Source organism: Mirounga leonina, unplaced genomic scaffold (genome assembly GCF_011800145.1).
Source record: "Mirounga leonina isolate KUSES-001 unplaced genomic scaffold, KU_Mleo_1.0 Mir_353, whole genome shotgun sequence".
Lineage (NCBI taxonomy): Eukaryota > Metazoa > Chordata > Mammalia > Carnivora > Phocidae > Mirounga > Mirounga leonina.
Genome location: NW_023270699.1, coordinates 1,505,425 through 1,512,741, shown reverse-complemented (window position 1 = coordinate 1,512,741; position 7,317 = coordinate 1,505,425). Strand labels below are relative to the sequence as shown.

Below are 7,317 nucleotides of genomic sequence, written 5' to 3'. Positions count from 1 at the left end.
GTGTCTGCTCTGCCCCTGTGGGGACAGTCATCCCCCAGGTGTTTATAAGGCTGCTGCCCGCCTGCCGTCCTGCCCTCAGCTCACATGTTGTCTCCCTGGCGAGGCTGTCTCCCTCTGCGCTCCCCCCCCCCCCCCGCCCATGCTGATCTTGTCCACGTCACCCGGCTTGATGAGCCCTTGAAGTGGCCCTGTTCGCTGCTTGGCATGTGTGTGGTCGCTCCCTCTGCCCTGCATCGTGAGCTCATGGTCACTGCTGTGGGTCCAGGTCTCTAGTAGGCCTGGTCACAGTCCCTGTGCCCAGGCAGAGTCCTTGGCCTGCGTTTGGGTCAGGTTGGTGTGGCAGCATGGAGCAGGGAACCTGGCTGCTGTGGCTTTCAGCTCCTGGGCCCCTCGTACCAAGAAGTGCGCAGCCTGGTCTGTGCTTTCTGGGCCCTTGTGTCCCTCTCGTCTGCTCTTTCATCCTCGTGCTAAGCGGTGACTTTTGACTGCAGCCTGATGTCCCAGCAGGAAGGAGGGGAAGCAGGAAGGGGCGGTGTCTCAATCAGGAAGGCATTTCAGGAAACCCCCAGTCTCCGTCTCGTTGTCCGCAAGAGTGCTGCACGCCCCTCTGCTCACTAGGGTCCCGGGCGGCGTCTGCGCGTACCAAACTCCGGCTCTGTGAGGAGGGGTAAGAGGGACAGTGGGCAGTGCCCCACAGCCCTGTCTGCAGGAGTCCTAGTACCTGACCGTCAGAGGCTTCGGTGCTGCGGGGTTCTGTACTCAGCCCCATTTCTTACCTCTCTAGTTCTGGACCAGTTGGGAGAGTCCCCCACACCAGAGACAGGTGAGCGGGGAGTCGATGTTGGAGAATGGGGCTGTCTGTGGCCGAGTGGCCTTGTTAGTCTTTTACACCAAACTGGACGGACTGACCTACCTGGTGATGAGAATGGCTGGGGACGGGTGCGGGGTTCCCCGGGCAGGGACGGGCCCCTTCTGTGCAGTGAGTGGCCTGAGTGCATGGCTGCTGTGGGTGTGGCCTGCGCCGGTAACTATGCCCCCTTCCGCGGGGGGGGGGGGGGGGCTGGGTTCTCTGCAAGAGCGTGGGCCCCCTGACCCCCACATGGTTTTTGCTGCTGTGTCTGTGGAAGGAGTCTGGGGGAAGGGCCATCTCGGCCGGGCCACCACCCAGCCGTGCGCCCCGGGGATGGCGGCCGCAGCCCCGTCCTCACAGCCCCTGGGAGGCAGGGAAGGGGCAGGGGCTCCTGCTTCTGTCTTCACCCACTTCTTTGCAGCCTCCTGGCATGGTGTCTGAGGTCGACTCCTGCACAGAACCCCCAAGGGCACATCCGGAACAGCTCATGGGAGCCGAGGGAGCCTGGGAAGCCTGTCCAGGGCTTGGGAGGGACCTTCCCCACATGTTAAGTGTGCCCACACAGCTGCCTCTTCAAGTTCAGCTGCTCCCCGCCTGGCCCATGTTTTCGGCAGGGATTGGACGTGGGCATGGATTTGCCTCCTCAGCGGCGGCTGCAGGTCAGGAAGAACAGGGGGTGGGCTCCTCCGGTTCCTTACAGACTCTTTTCCACTGGGAGGTGGTCCCAGTGCCGTCGCTTGGTTAATTGGGAATCAGAGCGAAGCTCTGCTGGAAGACTTAAGGTGAGCTTGTGAGCTTTGCTGGGAGTCTGGTAGGCAGACGTGGGCAGACAGGGGCCAGTGGGCCAGTGGCCGGTCACTGAGTCTTACTCTGAGCCAGGGTGGCCCGGGGGCAGGGGCGTGAGGTCAGAGCTGTGGTCTGGAAGGCTCTCCACAGTGCTGGCAGAACAGGTGTGGGAGGGGTGTCCAGGTCCCGTCCCGGCTGGACGTGAAGGGTTGGGGCAGGCAGAGACCTAAGGCGCCTGCCGCGGCGCAGAACGGGGGGCCGCTTTGGGACAGAGCTTGTGGGGAAGGAGGTGGTGGGAGGGCGCGGCGGCCGCTGGGGTCTGGACGCGCTGCCTTGGACAGGCAGGCAGTTGGGTGGAGCCGCCTGGCCCTGCTTTTCCATCTCCAGTTCCCTGCGGGCCCCGGGCCCCAGGCCTGCCAGGTAGCACATCGCACCGCCCTCTCCACCTGCTGCCCCACAGGTGTTCCCGAACATCTGGAACCAACCGCCTTATTTTCCTCCATTTCCCACCCTTTCCTCCTCACAGTGAACGTCGCCGGAAACCGGGCTGTTTCTCCTGGTGGTCACCTCGAGTCCCCAGCACGCCTTGGGCCTGCTGTCCCATTAATCCTCCATCCAGAATGCGCGCTTCTCCGTGTCCCCCACGTCCCCCCAGCCCAGTGGCCCACAGGCCACCACCATCTCTCCTCTGCCCCCAACAGAAGCCTCCTGTCTGGGCCCTCAATTACCCCTCATGCTCCCAGCACCCTTCCTGCAGCTGCCAGAGCTCACTCCCTTCCCTGCTTCCCTGCCTGCGCAGACAGTCCCCTCGTGACTGACCCTCGGGGCTGCAGTAAAACTGTAACTCACTCCTTACCCCCAGCACCTGGCTTGGCCCAGCTGCCACCTGCCTCCACCCTCCCCCGACCGTGCTGCCCTGGGTGCTCCGGCCCACGGCCCCTTCCCCGCTGACCACAGCCCCCTCCCTGCCCCGACAGCGGCCCCCCCCGACTGTGGCCCCTCCTCCCCCCAACCACGCTGTCCTGGGTGCCCTGGCCCACAGCCCCCTCCCCCTGACCCCGGCCCCCTCCCCCCAACCGTGCTGCCCGGTCTGCCCCAGGCCGACAGCCCCTTCCCCCCCCACACACTCCCCTGGGTGCCCCGGGCCCACAGCCCCCTCCCCCTGACCGCGGCCCCCTACCCCCAACCACGCTGCCCCGTGTGCCCACAGCCCCCTCCCGCCCGACCACACTCCCCTGGGTGCCCTAGGCCCATGGCCCCTCCCCCCTCTCCCTGACCTGCCTGTCTGTGGAGGTTCCTCTCATTTTCAGTTGAGAGGCAGCTGAGGGAAGTCCTTATTTGCCTGGTCTTTGGAACCAGACTGTTGGGTTTCAGCCATCCCAATCCCACCTCTCACTGTGTGACCTTGACATGTTATTTGACCTTCTGGGCCTTGGTTTCCCAGTCTGCAAACTGGGGATACTAATACCGCCCTCATGACTGTGAGGATGGAATGATTGTGTGAACCATTTGCAACAGTGTCTGTGGATAGCAGGAGCTGGGTGAGCACTGGACTGGGCACCTGGCCGAGCTCCCCAACAAGGGTAGGTGTGCAGGAAGTCAGGAGCTGGGCACCTTATCCTTGAGCCTCAGAGACACAGCCAGGTTATTCTTGGTGTTTTAGGCCAGACTGGGTATCTTCCCTGTGGGGCAGAAAGGATTGATCCCCAATATAGGGACATTTACCCCCCACAAAACGTACCTGAGTTGTTTCACCAGCAGGCAGGTAGAGCTGGAAATAGAGATAAAATCTGATAGATGCCTGGGATTGGAATGAAACCTTGGATCATCTGATAGGAATTTCCATGTCTTCTGTTAGGGGTTGTTAATTCAACATTACTGTGAGAGAGAAGGGGTAGGACTGGTGACCAAGAAAGTGTAATTTCCTATGGGAGCGCAACCTTTCCATTATTCTTTATGTCAAAGAAAGCTGTAATTGGCCATCCTTTAATGCATAGAGTAAAACCTGTTAAATTAGGATTTTTCTTTAGATTGCTCCTTAAGCCTTTAAAAAAATAATTTGCCATTTGTGTTCAATGCAAGTCAGTACTGTATTACTTTATATAAATCGAAGCTTAATCACTAAACACAGTGTGCACTCCAGAACATGCAGTGTTTGTTCACACATGCTGTTCTTGCTCTGGGTGTTTCTGGAATGCTCTCTGAGGCTGGCATGTCTTTAGTTCTGAAGGCCCCGCAGCCTGCTCAATAATGGAGTGTCCGTGTGGGACCGTGGAGCAGAGGGGGTGTGTGTGTGTTGATGGTTGGATTAGATTAACTTCCAGAAACTACTTTAGGCTTTGCCCCAGGTACTGTCTAAAAACATTGATAGGAAAGAGTTCAAATGTGGGGTTATAAAGATAAAAACATTAAAAAGTGTGACTATAACTCAGGTGAATGTAGTGTAACTCCAAACCTTGTGTTCAAGATTTAAAAGATACGTATTAAAAGTCACCTTTAAACTGTAGAAATTATTCAACATATACAGAAATAAAGCAGCATTTGAAGATGTGAGGTTATATACTGCTCTTAGGAATTAGGTTAACAGTGGTACTGAGGAGTTCTTGCCTGCGTGGGATGTGGAGGGCAGCAGAGTGCACACGCTGGACGTGGGGATGGTCTGCTGTCATCGTGCTGGCCCCCGTCACTTACTGTCCCCAATTAGATGCAGCCACCAGCTCCCAAGAGAGCTGCTAGCTTCCTAAGAGCTGTGGCCGGCGCCAGGCCTGGCCATTACCCATCACCCATCACCCACAATACGGAGAAACACTTGGCATACTACCCAGTCATTTTTTGACTTTATGAATTTAATGAATCAAAGTAAAGGCAACATATCTTTTAATTCGCAAGGCAGAGCTGCAGGTACCCAAAGTTCCTGAGCCCCATCTTGAACTCAGTAGGATGTCATCAGCTCCTTTAAGTCTGCTGTGGAATCACAGGAGGTGTGACCTTTGTGTGTCCACACCCTGCAAACCAGTCATGGTGGGATTCTCTCTTTTCTGGATCCATGTCTGCGAGCGAAGTCAAGGAGCGGAGGCCGGTGAGCCCTGGCGCTCTGTGTCCACGCTGGGCAGTGCTGGCCGTGCTGGACCGCCGCCCTCCCCGAGCACCAGCCGCAGGGCGAGCGGGATGAGCAGGGCAAGCAGGGCGAGCGGGCTGGGCTCTGGGCGCGGGGCGCGGGCTGCAGCCTTGAGCTCAATGCCCGGCAGGGGCTGGCCTGCCGACGAGTTGCCGCCCCGGGTCGGGGCCGGGGCCGGGGCCGGGGCGGGGGCGGGGGCCGGGGCGGGGGCCGGGGCCGGGGCCGGGGCCGGGGTGGGCGCGGTGTCCGTGGGCTCCATGCGGGTGTGCGCGGACAGGAGCAGGGTCACCAGCAGCAGGAGGAGCGCGGGCGCGGGCTGGGTCGCCATTCTCGAGCGCTGGGGCCGCGTCTCCTTGCCGGTGCTGGTCGTAGTGGCTGCCGCCCGGCAGATCCACTCCGCGCAGTCCTCTCAGGGTCCTGCCCCGTGAGGTCTGGCCCGCTGCTGGCGGTTAACGGTCGGCTCCCGGGATCCCGCCCCGCGCGCCATCGCGCCCGCGCGCCGCCGAAGGTGCGGAGCGCGCACCGCGCGGGTGCCTGGTGCGCCGGGGCCGCCTCCGCGCGGTGCCTCCTCCGCGCGGTGCCTCCTCCGCGCGGTGCCTCCTCCGCGCGGTGCCTCCTCCGCGCGGTGCCTCCTCCGCGCGGTGCCTCCTCCGCGCAGCACCCGGTGCGCCGGGCCCCAGGCGGTGCCTCGCCCGGCCGCAGAGCCGCTAAGCAGGGGCTCCGGGCACGCCCCTGGCATGTTACCACCATTCTCCAAATCCCTGGGTTCAGGGGTGTCCGGGGACTTCGGAAACCTTACCTCCTGCAGTACGCACACGGAGCTTTTGTGTTAAAAACCTTGAGATTATGGTATCTTTTTCTTAAATATGCCTGTGATGTAGCTAAAACATTTTTTTGTTAATGCTTCTCCAAAGTTTTACTCATGTACAACATTTACTTCCTGGACTGCAGTTTGAAAGGATAACTTACTTCTCAAGTAAACCAGGGACTCTTTTGATTTTGGAAGTTATGAACTCAGCCATCTTCAGAGATGTAAAATTTTCTCCCCAAGCAGAACTCTTGTGAAAATTTCCAAATTCTATATACTTAATATATAGACATTTGAATTTTTAAATTTTATTTATTTATTTTATTTATCTTTTTAAATAACTCTCCACCCAATGTGGGGCTCGAGCTCATGACCCCAAGATCAAGAGTCACATGCGCGACCAACTGGGCCAGCAGGCGCCCCCAGACCTCTGAGTGTTTGAATGCCCTTGTAAGCCAGAGTCTTTGCTGACTGTTGTACAGGAGGAACCACTGGAAACGCTGTGGGGAGGGTCCTCGCAGCCCGTGTAGGCTTTGCTAGACCTGGTTTTTTATTTCTAAGCACAGACTGAGCATGCATTTTTCTTATTTCTATTCTAAAGAATTGTTAGTATATCTTCCTTACTGGGATTTGGCCTCTACATGCAGTCAACGCAAGGGTTTAAAATAATTTTACGTATTTTTAAATTATAAAAGTATGCATATCTTTGGAAATAAGTGTGTAAGCACTTTAAAATGAAAGGTTTAGGCTTCCTCCCCCATCCCAGTCACTGCAGTAGCCCCTTCCATAAGACCACTTGGTCAGTAGCCAGGGGAAGTCCATTTCCTTAGGACAAATTTGGTGCTGTATCAGAAGTAGGAAGATGGATTCAGGGTGGTTAAAAGCTAGGTTAAACTAGCTTCTTCCATAAGTATATTTTTCAAATGTGTAACTAACTGCATGCTTCATAAAAGAGCATATAAAAAATAAAAAGCAAGGGCCCCTTTCTAGGGCCCAGCAGGACGTGCCCAAGGTGGGCCTGGAGCACCAGGTCGAGCCAGAAAGGAGGTGCTCAAAAGCAAAGCAAACCCCCACCCTGATGGGCATCAGAGGGACACAGAAGCCACCTGAAGGGGCTCCTGGTGGCCAGAGCTGGACCAGTCCCAGCAACAGAGTGAAGTCCTGTTGGATCATAGCCCACAGTATAAAATAAATATCCACGAGTCCATACGGACATCCATAAATGATTCACTCATGCGCTGATACGGAAACGGTATTTATCTCCTCCTCCGAAGGAGAATCCCGCAGTGTCTGCTCAGCCGCTCCGTCCTCGGGGAGCGGAGCGCACCTCCCCACTCCTTAGGTGTGGGCTGGGCGTGGCGACTCCCTTCCCCGGGGGACAGGGCAGGAAAGGGAAGGAGCCACGTGGGGTGGGGACACCGGAGAGACACACCTCTGCCAGGTGACCACGGCCAACATGAGCAGTGGGACAAGTCATGTTGACGGTAGGCACCTGGGCCGGATGGGTTGAGAGGGACACTTCCCTGTGTGGTCTTCCCCCCGGCAACCCCTGACCCCAGTCCACTCATGAGAAACCACATCATGCTAATCCCAACGAGGGGCATCCTCCCAAACGCCTGACTGGTCCTCCTCCCAATGAGGGGCATTCCCCAAATGCCTGACTGGTCTTCCTCCCAACAAAGGGCATCCCCCCCAAACACCTGACTGGTCCTCCTCCCAACGAGGGACATCCCCCCCAAATGCCTGACTGGTCCT

At 57.7% G+C, this 7,317-nt stretch overlaps 1 protein-coding gene across 4 annotated transcripts in view; it reads left to right on the top strand.

Annotated features, from left to right (window-relative positions):
* Nucleotides 1-586: 586 nt before the first annotated feature.
* ADARB1 (adenosine deaminase RNA specific B1) overlaps nucleotides 587-7,317 on the top strand; it is a 116,288-nt gene continuing 109,557 nt past the window's right edge. For 3 of the 4 annotated variants that reach the window (XR_004683721.1, XM_035030034.1, XM_035030033.1), the window contains exon 1: nucleotides 588-823. The gene's annotated coding sequence lies outside the window, so the exon portion shown is untranslated. Of the gene's footprint in view, nucleotides 824-7,317 lie in introns of all 4 variants that reach the window. The other variant, XM_035030037.1, reaches the window with a different exon arrangement.